This window comes from Bufo bufo, chromosome 6 (genome assembly GCF_905171765.1).
Source record: "Bufo bufo chromosome 6, aBufBuf1.1, whole genome shotgun sequence".
NCBI lineage: Eukaryota > Metazoa > Chordata > Amphibia > Anura > Bufonidae > Bufo > Bufo bufo.
In genome coordinates this window covers 150,373,225-150,387,133 of record NC_053394.1, presented here as the reverse complement: position 1 = coordinate 150,387,133, position 13,909 = coordinate 150,373,225, and the positions used below count along the sequence as shown (strand labels likewise).

The 13,909-nt window shown below is 45.2% G+C and overlaps 1 long non-coding RNA gene across 2 annotated transcripts; it reads right to left on the bottom strand.

Moving 5' to 3' along the window:
- Positions 1-8,721: 8,721 nt before the first annotated feature.
- On the bottom strand, positions 8,722-12,517 carry LOC121003501. Of its 2 annotated transcripts, none has more exons than XR_005779488.1 (3): positions 12,288-12,517; positions 9,210-9,360; positions 8,722-9,128 (listed from the first exon to the last, which is right to left on the bottom strand). It is a non-coding gene; the product is annotated as an uncharacterized LOC121003501 (long non-coding RNA). The 2 variants fall into 2 exon arrangements; XR_005779489.1 differs by lacking the exon at positions 12,288-12,517 and adding an exon at positions 10,585-10,790.
- Between the last annotated feature and the right edge of the window lie 1,392 nt (positions 12,518-13,909).

The window sequence follows — 13,909 nt, the reverse complement described above, 5'->3', positions numbered from 1 at the left end:
TTTAAGGGGCATCAGAGCCGACTTGGACCAGTTGATATGCAGTCCAGAAAAGTGGCCGAAGGTTTCAATTAGCTCAATCGCTCTGGGCAGCGAATGATCCGCCCTATCCATAAAAAGGATCAGGTCGACGGCGTATAAGCCGACACGGTCCTCCCTGCCATCCAGGGGAACTCCACTGTAAACCCCACCCTGCCTAAGTCTAAGTGCTAAATGCTCTATTGCTACTGCAAACAAGGTTAAACTGACCTGAATGTGAATAATTCACCAGTATGTTCACTTTAGGGTGTTTGTAGAGCATATGTACCCACTGGGCAAACACTGGACCAAAGCCAAAACAGTTTAGTACTTCCAACTGATATGGCTATTCTACCGTGTCAAAGGTCTTGGCCGTGTCTAAGGAGGCCAAGACCCACGGCCTGTCCAAAGCTCTACCTATTTGCGTAATAACTTGCACCCTCCTAATGTTAGTAGAAGTAGACCTCCCCGGTATAAATCCGGACTGATCCGGGTGTACAACGGATGCTATGACTCTATTCAATCTATTGGCAAATATTTTTGTGAGTACCTTATAATCTAGGTTTAAAAAGGAGATGGGCCTGTACGACCCACACTCTAAAGGGTCCTTGTCTGGCTTCAGGATGACCACTATGGTGCCATCATAAAATGAGTCTGGCAATCTCTGTTGTGCCTTTGCCGATTGCAACATTTTTTTCATTCTAGGGGCCAGAATGTCACCATATCTATTGTATACCTCGATCGGGATGCCATCAGGGCCGGGTGCCTTCCCAGTTGTGAGTCCCCGTATAGCTTCTTGTATCTCCTCTAATGTGAAATCACCCTCCAGCATTCCCCTATCCTCATCACTCAATCGGGGATGTGTCACCTTCTGCAAATATGTTTTCAGCTCTTGGGAAGAATAGTGTATCACTGAACTATATAATTCCTGATAGAATTCCTGGAACCTAGCAAGGATGCCCGGCGACGTTTCTATTATCCCTCCATCCATCCCTCGAATACGTATAACCGGAGGCGCCGAGGAGTTGTTCCAGGCAATGTGAGCCAGTATCTTGCCTGCCTGACCTCCCTGCTCAAAGGACTGCTGCTTGAGGAAGAATAGCTTGCGATCGCTCTTCTCTTGCAAGTGCTGCATATACTGCCTTCCCCTGCGGAGCCATTCTAACCTATTGGATTCAGTGGGGTCCCCAGTAAAGGTATTCTCAGCCTCTCTGCAGGATTCCTGAAGCTCTTCTTCCCTTTGGTGGTTCTCTCTTTTAATAAATGCTATGGATGATTTAATGCATCCCCTCAAGTAGGCTTTTAACGTTTCCCATATTAGCAGATCATCTGTTATATCGGCCTGTACCTCAAAAAACATACGGAGTTGATCCGGGATTCGATCATTGGATCCCATGAGGGTGAGCCAGAAGGGGTGTATACGCATTTTGTTCCCTCTCGCCAGCCCATCCACTAATAAAAACGTTGCTAACAGCGGTGCGTGGTCAGAGGGCCCCTGCGGGCAGTACTCTCTAACTCAGTAAGGGTCAATGCGTTTCCCATAATGTAATCTATTCTGGATAAAGCTCCTCTTGAAGGGGTGAAGCAATAAGCCATAAGTCCAGCCATCCCATCTCAGTGGCCACCTTTAAGAGCACTGAGGTTGAAGAAACGGCCATTCCGTCTCTGGCTGTGCTCCGAAAGCGATCCAAGTCAGGGTTCATCAACATATTAAAGTCCCCCATACATAGTAATCTGACATTCGGGTACTGCGCTACAAAGCCCACTACAGCCTGCAGTACTGATACACTGGCCGGCGGAGGGTTATATATATTAATGACGACATATGGAGTACAGTTAACATATGCAAACACAAATACATAACGTCCGTCAGGATCAACTACAAGCCTCTGTGTCTCCCACCTCAAGCAGCTATGCACTAAAACTGCTACTCCTCTAGAATACGAGTTTCCATATGCGTTGGCGCTCCACTGTACCCAGGGCTTCTTAATTCTGTTGCCCATCTCTGACGTTAAGTGGGTCTCCTGCAGGCCAAGGATATGTGGAGCAAGCCGGCGCACATGCGAAAACACAGCAATCCTTTTCCTAGGTCCGCCCAATCCTCTCACGTTCCACAACATGACCGTTAGCCCCGCCATGTTAACTTAAACACCATAAATTGCATAGGTATTATTCCTTTAAATAGATTCTCAGATCCCCTATCTTTGCCACCCTTACTATAGATCTGCGCCATCCCTTTCCAGGAAATAGCAAAGTACCACCATAGCAAACATACATAAATAGGAATACTTAACGTTAGAAACATTACATAAACATACTGAACAGACTCAAGGCCTGCTTCAATCATGGCCATATACTCGGGGACCTGCACGGTGTATTTACAGTTGCAAGAAAAAGTATGTGAACCCTTTGGAATTATATGGATTTCTGCACAAACTGGTCATAAAATGTGATCTGATCTTCATCTAAGTCACAACAATAGACAATCACAGTCTGCTTAAACTAATAACACACAAAGAATTAAATGTTACCGTGTTTTTATTGAACACACCATGTAGACATTCACAGTGCAAGTGGAAAAAGTATGTGAACCCTTGGATTTAATAACTGGTTGAACCTCCTTTGGCAGCAATAACTTCAACCAAACGTTTCCTGTAGTTGTAGATCAGACGTGCACAACGGTCAGGAGTAATTCTTGACCATTCCTCTTTACAGAACTGTGTCAGTTGAGCAATATTCTTGGGATATCTAGTGTGAATCGCTTTCTTGAGGTCATGCCACAGCATCTCAATTGGGTTGAGGTCAGGACTCTGACTGGGCCACTCCAGAAGGCATATTTTCTTCTGTTTAAGCCATTCTGTTGTTGATTTACTTCTATGCTTTGGGTCGTTGTCCTGTTGCAACACCCATCTTCTGTTGAGCTTCAGCTGGTGGACAGATGGCCTTAAGTTCTCCTGCAAAATTTCTTGATAAACTTGGGAATTAATTTTTCCTTCGATAATAGCAATCCGTCCAGGCCCTGACGCAGCAAAGCAGCCCCAAACCATGATGCCCCCACCACTATACTTCACAGTTGGGATGAGGTTTTGATGTTGGTGTGCTGTGCCTCTTTTTCTCCATACATAGTGTTGTGTGTTTCTTCCAAACAACTAAACTTCGGTTTCATCTGTCCACAGAATATTTTGCCAGTACTTCTGTGGAGCATCCAGGTGCTCTTGTGCAAACTGTAAAAGTGCAGCAATGTTTTTTTTCGACAGCAGTGGCTTCCTCTGTGGTATCCTCCCATGAAATCCATTCTTGTTTAGTGTTTTACGTATCGTAGATTCGCTAACAGTGATGTTAGCATATGCCACAGACTTTTGCAAGTCTTTAGCTGACACTCTAGGATTCTTCTTCACCTCATTGAGCAGTCTGCGCTGTGCTCTTGCAGTCATCTTTACAGGACGGCCACTCCTAGGTAGAGTAGCAGCAGTGCTGAACTTTCTTCATTTATAGACAATTTGTCTTACCGTGGACTGATGAACAACAAGGCTTTTGGAGATACTTTTATAACCCTTTCCAGCTTTATGCAAGTCAACAATTATTAATCGTAGGTCTTCTGAGAGCTCTTTTGTGCAAGGCATCATTCACATCAGGCAATGCTTCTTTTGAAAAGCAAACCCAGAACTGGTGTGTGTTTTTTATAGGGCAGGGCAGCTGTAACCAACACCTCCAATCTCATCTCATTGATTGGACTCCAGTTGGCTGATACCTCACTCCAATTAGCTCTTGGAGATGTCATTAGTCTAGGGGTTCACATACTTTTTCCACCTGCACTGTGAGTGTTTACATGGTGTGTTCAATAAAAACATGGTAACATTTAGTTCTTTGTGTGTTATTAGTTTAAGCAGACTGTGGTTGTCTATTGTTGTGACTTAGATGAAGATCAGATCATATTTTATGACCAATTTGTGCAGAAATCCATATCATTCCAAAGGGTTCACATACTTTTTCTTGCAACTGTAGATGTTATCCCAGTGCAGGTATTCACCGGGTGAGTCCCGGTGCCATGTGCTATTAAACAACCATATATCAACTAGTACGAATGCAGCATAGAAACATTACAAATAACTGATTACTCCGCATGTCTCGGATAAATGACCATGGGATTCATACGATACCCAGGATACGCATCTGTATGCGGAGTCCATCTTTAAACAGGTAAGCGTCCTCCTCAAGTCGGCTTGGAGCAGGTAGTTCAAATAGAGTCCGGGTGTCTCGAACAATACAAAAGAAAAAAAAAAATTCGGATTAGTGTCCCGGTCTGCTGGCTACCCACTCGTCAGCTTCCCTCGGATCATTGAAAAATAAGGATTTCCCGTCATCCACAATCCTAAGCCGGGCAGGATACGACATGGAGTACTGGATATTCAGCTCTCTGAGCTTTCTCTTGACGGCAACAAAGGTGGATCTCTTTTTCTGTAACTCTGCAGACGTCGGGAAACAGTGAAATCCTTGAGTTATTGTAAGATATGTCCTGCGCGGATCTGGCCAGGTTGAGTAGCAGATCCCTACCCTTCCAGTTCAGGAGTCTGGCTAGCAGGGGTCTGGAAGGAGCACCTGGGGGAGGAGGTCTTGCCGGGACTCTGTGAGCCCTCTCCACGGCGTATGTCCCCGAAAACGCGGCCTCAGGGAACGTGGTCTTGAACCATTTTTCTATGAAGGTCGCCGGATCCGATCTTTCTGCCCTTTCCAGAAAGCCTAGGATTTGGACATTGTTACGTCTGGATCTATTCTCCAGATCGTCGCATTTCTGATGCCACGGATGTACTTTCCTCTCCAGATCCGACAGTTTAGTGTCACGACCATGGTCATGGTCGTGACTCAGGATCCGCATGCAGTTGCCTGCGGTTTGGTTTTATTGTCAACCACATGGTGAGGGCTGCTGGTATGTTGCCTCATGTGTGGTTGCCGCTGGTAACATGGTTGTACTTGGCAGTATAGCAGCCTGAGCTGTTGCTGGGCAGCTTGCTGTCAAGTGCATGCGGTAACTCCTGGTTGTGTGTGTGTGTGTATGTTATCCACTTTGTATGTCTGGTGTGCACGAGGTTTATGTAGGTGTGCACTGTGACACTTCCCTTCACTGTGGCTGCCCGTGGCAACGTTTGGTTTGGTGTACATGTGGTGGCAGTGTCCCGGCCTTCAGGCTGACTCCCAGGACATGGTTGCCACGCATGTCGTTGCCTGCGGTAACAGCTGCAGTGTGATGTTCATTTGGACACTTTCTCCTTTAAGTGGTTGTCTTCCCTTCCCTGGTGTGAGAAGGGTTAATATTCTTCTGTGTGTGTGAACACTGGGTGTGTCTGTGTGGGTGTGGCTACTTGGGCTATAAAGCCTCAGTGGAGACCTGAAGCTGAGAGGTACTCCAGCCTTGTTTGTAAGCTGGAGGCACCCTCCTGGTTTATACCATCTGCCACTGAGAGACACCCTTGTGGTCATAAATCTGGTTTGATGTGATGAAGATGTGTCTGTTGTATGTTGCTTATTGCAGCTTATGGTCCTGGGTTCCTGTGAGATGTGTGCTGTGTCCGTTTCTGTGTTTGGACAGCAGCACTTGCGCATGGGTTCCAGGCTTTGTGTCTGTGGCAGGTGGGTGTTGTGTTTATGGCATTTACCTGCCACTGCCATGAGTTGTATATGTTCCCCTTTATTGTAGCCTGGCCTGTGAGACTCCTGTTCCTCCGTGTCTAGGAGGAACAGGTCGTCTTACCCTGCTCCTAGCTTTAGGGATCTGCGGAGGATTACAAGGGATCCGAGGTTCCGGAGCATGAGCCCTCCTACCTTCAAGGTCGGCTCATGCAGCTAGGAGTCAGGATCAGATTAGGGATGCGATAGGAGGTGACCTGCTCCCTAATTCTGTGCTCCTGGCCAAGCAGCCACCACCATCTTCCGCCATCGCATGGCTGAGGGTTTTCCCCATCCTCAGCCGTGACATTTAGCTTGCATTGGTCGGGTGATATCCTCCAGCTCAGATACCCTGTGCTCTGTCTGTCTCGCCCTCTCTCTCAGCTGCTGCACATCGTGTCTGAGGAGCCCAACATCCACCTTCACCTCCTCAATTTTACTCGTGAGAGAGGTCTGACACATAGAAATAGCAGCCATTAGTTGCTCATGAGCTAATTTAGGTGAGAGTTCGGGTTCTTCCTCGCTGGGAGGGTCTTGTTGTAGGTTCGGGTTGCCACGAGTCGCTGGGGCGCGCGAGTTAGATGGAGTCGCGGCGCCATGTTGGCTTTCGGCTCTGGCTTATTCTTTGAGCTGCTCCGCCACGGCTTGTGCCTTGCTTGGGCTCATCTTCCTCCTGCGGGTGGTTCCCCTCCTCTTCTGCACCTGCCACTCTATTTTTGCGGCTGTTATTTAATCAGGATGGAGCAAGATTCTTAACGGGACTCGGAGCTACACTCAGATGCGTGCGCTCATGCCGGAAGTTGGCCACGCCCCCTTGAGCATTAAATTTAATGAAAACAACGAATAAATTGACAACAGGCTGTTTTTCAGCTGATCAAATATTTAGGACCACACCTCCAAAAAAAACGAAACACCCCCCCAAAACAGAAATCCAACTTCCAAACATGAACTCAGTAATGAGTTATTGTTTATCACTTGAAAAATTCGTTTTGGCATGCTTGATGCAAGCGTTTCCATGAGGTGAGTGGGAACATTTCTCCAAGTGGTGAAGACGGCCGCACGAAGGCCATCTACTGTCTGGAACTGTTGTCCATTTTTGTAAACTTCCCTTGCCATCCATCCCCAAAGGTTCTCAATTGGATTTAGATCAGGGGTACACGCAGGATGGGCCAAAAGAGTGATGTTATTCTCCTGGAAGAAGTCCCTTGTCCTGCGGGCATTGTGTTCTGTAGCGTTGTCCTGTTGAAAAAACCCAGTCGTTACCACAAAGACGAGGGCCCCCAGTCATGAGGAGTGCTCTCTGCAACATCTGGACATAGCCAGCGGCCGTTTGACGCCCCTTCACTTCCTGAAGCTCCATTGTTCGACTGAAGGAAAAAGCACCCCAGACCATTATGGTGCCCCCTCCACTGTGGCGCGTAGAAAACATCTCAGGTGGGATCTGCTTGTCATGCCAGTAACGTTGGAAACCTTAAGGACCATCAAGGTTAAATTTTTTCTCATCAGAGAATAAAACAGAGAATAAAACTTTCTTCCACCTTTGAATGTCCCATGTTTGGTGCTCTCTTGCAAAGTCCAAACGAGCAGTTCTGTGGCGTTCAAGGAGACGAGGTCTTTGAAGACGTTTTTTGTTTTTGAAGCCCTTCAGTCTCAGATGCCGTCTGATGGTTATGGGGCTGCAGTCAGCACCAGCCTTAATTTGGGTCGAGGATCGCCCAGTGTCTTGACGGACAGCCAATTGGATCCTTCGGCTCAGTGCTGATGAATTTTTTTTTGGGTCTTCCATTTGACTTTTTTGTTCCATAACCCTCAGGATCATTTAAGAAATTCCAAATGACTGTCTTACTGCGTCCCACCTCAGCAGCGATGGCGCGTTGTGAGAGACCCTGCTTATGCAGTTCAACAACCCGACCACGTTCAAAAAGGGAGAGTTTTTGCAAGCCCTGAGGAACCTATGGAGGTTATCTATAAAATGGAGAATGTTAGGGATCGATTGTTAAATGTGGAAACTCCGACTTCTCGTTTAAGTAGAGCAGATCCCCCAATTGTCCAGACCCCTGACCCCTTTACAAGGGAATTATATGACTTGTAATTTTTTTTTTTTTTGTTAAATAATTTTTTTTGTATACAGTATTCTAAATTATGTCTGTATATTTATTTTTAAACATTTACTTTTACACTGGCGGCAGAAGGGCTGCGGGGATCAGCATTCTAACGCTAGCCCACCGTGCCGTTTGAATTCCGCTCTGGCCCCATTACCATTATAGTCACTGGGGCTGGAGCGGAATTCAAGCGGCACAGTAGGCTAGCGTTAGCATGCATTCGGCAGGTAGTTCAACTTCCCAGGTTGGCATTATCCGGATTCATACTGGATGACATGAACACTCTACACTTTGTGGACAGTATTCTGAAAGCACACTTCACATACCGACGGGCGCGAGTCAAGGGAAGGGCCGCATCAGGTGGGGTGACAATGCGAATCCTTAATCTGCCACGATCACAAATGGAGCCGGCGGACTTGCTGATCCTGGTAGTCTACTGGGCTCTGGCAGGGCAAGCTGGTTTGTCTGAAACTGTTCGCCCATTCTGGAAGCACTAAAGATACGGGCGTCAGAAGTGCTCCCATAGGCCCCAATATCAACAATTGCAAACCTGTAATTACTGTCACCCTAGGCCATCAGCACTACAGAAAAATAGTGTTTGTAATTGAAGTACTGGGACCCTGAGTGTGGTGACTTCTTTACACAAATACAGTCCTGATCAAAAGTTGAAGACCACTTGAAAAATGGCAAAAAATCATATTTTACATTGTTGGATCTTAACAAGGTTCCAAGTAGAGCTTCAACATGCAACAAGAAGAAATGAGAGTGAGACAAAACATTTTTTGAGCATTCAATTAATTGAAAATAACGATTAAACTGAAACAGACTGTTTTTTAGCTGATCCAAATTTTAGGACCACATGCCTTTAAAAGGCCAAATCTGTGCAAAGATGTGGATTCATTGTCATTTTCTGTCAGGTAGTCACACGTAAAAGTAGGGCTTGCAAAAAGGTAGATCAACAAGGCCAATGCAGAGACACAACGTGTCATGCACACGACTAAGATATGGCACAAGACTTTTGAGTGCTCTTCTTTATTATCCGACCGATTCTGATTTAGATATTCGAGAACCTGTGAATCAATTAGGCCTCAAACATCTAAATCGGAATGAACTGCAGGTCTTCGCCGTTGTCTGCCTGATGAACGGCAAACACGTTCCTCTGAAAATGGAGTGGTTTCTATGTTGGCCTCATTTTCGGTAAGCACCATAACCTCTGTTTACGCTCTCTCTTGAATATTCACTGTTTCCTCTTGTGGAGCTGGAGAGGCCCCTTATTCTCTTTGGGAAACATCCCCTGCAGACTCTAGATTTCTTTGGTTTGAATCAGAAGAAAGATTGTCCACAGTGCTGTTGAAAAAAATATATTAATATAATTATATGTAATATTTTATTTACATTTAAAAAAAAATGTAATAAAAAAAAAATGACCTCCTTAATTCCATTACTGGTTTTAAAAGTTGTAGTTGTCTAGTGTACATATAAGGTTTTTTGGTTAGTGAGCCATTATCATCACTGTGCTGCTTGATGTTAAGTTCCCGCCGGAATTGATCCCGAAAGGAATACCAGCGCTTCTTTAAGTCTTTAACTGTAAAAAAAAGAAATAAAAATTTTAAAATAAAATATTAAAAAAACAATACTATCCATGCAGCTGCCACAATGAATCCTGAACTATTCAGCTAGAATGCGTCCATGAGCCATCAGCAATTAAAAAACAAAACAAAAACAAAACATAAAAAGGGTTCTATGCCCATGTCCCTCTCTGCACCTAAACTATCACATGCATCCTTCTGTCTATCAACAAGAAATTGTTAAAGAGGCCTATATAAAACTCAATTAATATACCAAAATTTTAATTTGCATAATACTTTGTTTGAATACAGTACGGAGCTCCGTACAGTATTAGAATGTATTGGCTCCTATGAGCCAAAGTTATTACTTTGCTAAATCTCGTGAGACTTTGCATAATAACTTCATGAATCAATTTCTACTGTTAGAAAACGGTTTCCCGAACTCTGATTCGGTTCCAAGTGGCTCAGAAAGGCTCTATTGCTGAGCTGAAACGTTGCTCTACCACATGGGTGAATAAAATATTTTTTATTTTTACTATGGAGTGCTGCCCCTTTTAGTATTTTATGTAGTGGGTAATTGCTTATTCCTATAGGGCATTGCACCCGCTTATTGCAATTGTCTGTGCTGCCATGCCGGGTGGACGCAACTAGCTATACTCATGATCGTGCTGCTCCCTAAAATCTTCTGTCCTAGACACTTGCCCTCAGATGCCTAATGGCAAATACAGCCCTAGGTGGGGATCCCCTTTAAGCCTTGCCCTTATACTGCTATTGGAAGACTGAACACATACTGAGCCTCAAAGAAGTGTGAATGTCAGACAGGAAGAGGTTGTGAGTAAATACGGATAAAAGCAGACGGAAGCCACGGTGAGTAACAAAATGGGGAGGTTCAGAAGAGAATTTGGAATTTATGGAGAATGGATGATTAAGCTGGGAGACATCTGAACCACACAGTAATAACGAGTACAAAATAAAATCGTGGTGTAAACGCATCACATCCTGAAATTCTAGATAAATAAGGATACAATTATTGTCAATAAAATAAATTATACTGAAAATGCATGATTTTACACTGATGGTGATTACATCATCACTATTAGATCTGTTTCCCTGTAATTTTCAAACCCGTAACAGATAGGATCTCCATGAACTGAGAAATTGTGTATGTATCTAGAATAAAAAAGTGACTAATATACAGAATCCAGGTAATACAAATAAATTCTTGGTTTACCAACTTGTATTCGGTTACTTTCAAGGAAATATATGGGCTGCGCTCTCTGCTGGACACAGGGCATAATTACAAGTAGAATTCCATGGATTAACGCCAGATACCACCAGACGTCACCCTCACATAGAGAACACAGTGTACTGGAGTATAATGGACAGACAGAAAAAAGACAAAAGTACACCGTCAATGTCACCAGAGTCATCCAAATCCACTTCTGGATATTTACCATGGAGCTTTTTGCAGAATATATTAGGGGACCGTTTTTATAGCAATTCCCCCATCACTATACAAAATAGCTGTAAGGGGAGATTAAAACTTCCAGTGGTTTCCCGAACTATTATGCCACAGCTTGTGTTTCGGCAGTCTATAATTTGATTTGTATTGGAAGAGTGTTGGGGCAGTAAACCTCTACATCACCTGCCAGGTTTTCATATTGTGCACCTAAATACTGGAGCGATTCTTTTGTATACTAGAAGATTTGAGTCATTTTACATTCTCTTACTTTTGCTGGATCCGATTTGTAGCGTAATGAATGGAGGTTTTCATTCTGGTTGCAATGGCCCCACACACATACACATCTAGATAATTTTTTTCTTTATAAAAATATTATGCACCACAAACTTCACTTATGTGAAACGAGAATGTTCATACACGTATATGTATAGACAGGAAAAATGCTGAAAAAATGGAAACAAAAATTTAGATTATGAAATTCATTTTTTACTTAATTTATGATTAAAAAGTAGAGCTGCAGCAAACGATTGCTAAAATAATCGAGTACTCTAATAAGAAAAAATGAATTAATAGACTGTTTTCCTTTATAAAAACTCATCAGACCCCCTGCCATCAGTCCCCAACACCCTTTATTTTCCCCTGTGCGATCAGCCCAAGTGCATCAGTTCCCCCCAGGGCCATCAGCTACATACCCCCAGTGCCATAAGCCCCTCCATGCCATCCATTGCCATGTCCCGCACTCCCCTAGTGCCTCCATGCCATCCACTGCCATGTGATGTCCCCCACTGCTATCAGATCAGCCCCTCCATGCCATGTCCCCCACTCCCCCAGGGCCATCAGATCAGCCCCTCCATGCCATGTCCCCCAGGGCCATCAGATCAGCCCCTCCATGCCATGTCCCCCACTCCCCTAGTGTCATCAGCCCCTCCATGTCATCCATTTCCATGCCCCCAATCCCCCAGTGCCTTTCATGCCATCCATTGCCAATTGCCATGTCCCCCACTCCCCCAGTGCCATCAGATCAGCCCCTCCATGCCATGTCCCCCACTCCCCCAGTGCCATCTGCTCCTCCATGCCATCCATTGCCTTGTCCCCCTCCCCCAATGCATCCATGCCATCTATTGCCATGTCCCCCTTCCCCAGTGCCTCTATGCCATCCGCCATGTCCCCCACTCCCATCAGATCAGCCCCTCAATGCCATGTCCTCCACTCCCCCAGTGTCATCAGATCAGCCCCTCTATGCCATGTCCCCCACTGCCATAAGATCAACCCCTCCATGCCATGTCCCCCACTCCCCCAGTGCCATCAGATCATGCCATGTCCCCCAGTGCCATCAGATATCTTTAGCCACTCCATGCCATATGCCCACTCCCCCAAAGCCATTAGCCCCTTCAAATCACAGGTGCCCCCTTCAAATCACCAACATCACCCCCACCACTAGATTCGGGCCCCTGCTACTGCTAACTCTATACTTACCTTTCCTGGAAGTGCGCTGACATGGAGTCCGCAGGAGACGGACCGCATCTTCTTCCCAGCATGCACTGGGACCTGACGTCACACACAGCGTCAGCCAGCGCGCTGACTATGTGTGCACACAAGGCCCTGCAGCGCGGTGCCGACGGGAGGCCAAGGATCGGTGAGTGAAAGGCTTCACTTCACTCACGCTCCGTGGTCACGTGATTTAAACGAATCCTCAATGCAGGGAAACTGCAAAACTGATGAATCGTTGCAGCCCTATTAAAAAGCTTTAATTATAAAAAGTTTTAGACTCCCTTTAATTTCAGTACTGAGTCTAAAGACTTTGAAAAGTCAGTGTCAGTCCTTGTTAAATATTAACCCTGCTTACTGGCACATCTGAGATCAATGACTGCCCGGTCAATGTTCCAAACCATACAGGGAATGCCAAGTTTTCTGGTAGCACTATAGATGTGCCAAGGATTGTGACTTGTCATCTGCCCCAGTACGTGACCAATAATCATTAACTCCCCACATAGTACAGTCGTGGCCAAAAGTTTTGCGAATGACACAAATATTAGTTTTCACAAAGTTTGCTGCTAAACTGCTTTTAGATCGTTGTTTCAGTTGTTTCTGTGATGTAGTGAAATATAATTACACGCACTTCATACGTTTCAAAGGCTTTTATCGACAATTACATGACATTTATGCAAAGAGTCAGTATTTGCAGTGTTGGCCCTTCTTTTTCAGGACCTCTGCAATTTGACTGGGCGAGCTCTCAATCAACTTCTGGGCCAATTCCTGACTGATAGCAACCCATTCTTTCATAATCACTTCTTGGAGTTTGTCAGAATTAATGGGTTTTTGTTTGTGCACCCGCCTCTTGAGGATTGACCACAAGTTCTCAATGGGATTAAGATCTGGGGAGTTTCCAGGCCATGGACCCAAAAGTTCAACGTTTTGGTCCCCGAACCACTTAGTTATCACTTTTTTCCTTATGGCACGGTGCTCCATCGTGCTGGAAAATGCATTGTTCTTCACCAAACTGTTGTTGGATTGTTGGAAAAAGTTGCTGTTGGAGGGTGTTTTGGTACCATTCTTTATTCATGGCTGTGTTTTTGGGAAAAATTGTGAGTGAGCCCATTCCCTTGGATGAGAAGCAACCCCACACATGAATGGTCTCAGGATGCTTCACTGTTGGCATGACACAGGACTGATGGTAGCGCTCACCTTTTCTTCTCTGGACAAGCCTTTTTCCAGATGCCCAAAACAATCGGAAAGAGGCTTCATCGGAGAATATGACTTTGCCCCAGTCCTCAGCAGTCCATTCACCATACTTTCTGCAGAAGATCAATCTGTCCCTGATGTTTTTTTGCAGAGAAGTGGCTTCTTTGCTGCCCTTCTTGACACCAGGCCATCTTCCAAAAGTCTTCGCCTCACTGTGCGTGCAGATGCGCTCACACCTGCATGCTGCCATTCCTGAGTAAGCTTTGCACTGGTGGCACTCCAATCCCGCAGCTGAATCCTCTTTAGGAGATGATCCTGGCGCTTGCTGGACTTTCTTGGACGCCCTGAAGCCTTCTTAACAAGAATTGAACCTCTTTCCTTGAAATTCTTGACGATCCTATAAATTGTTGATTGAG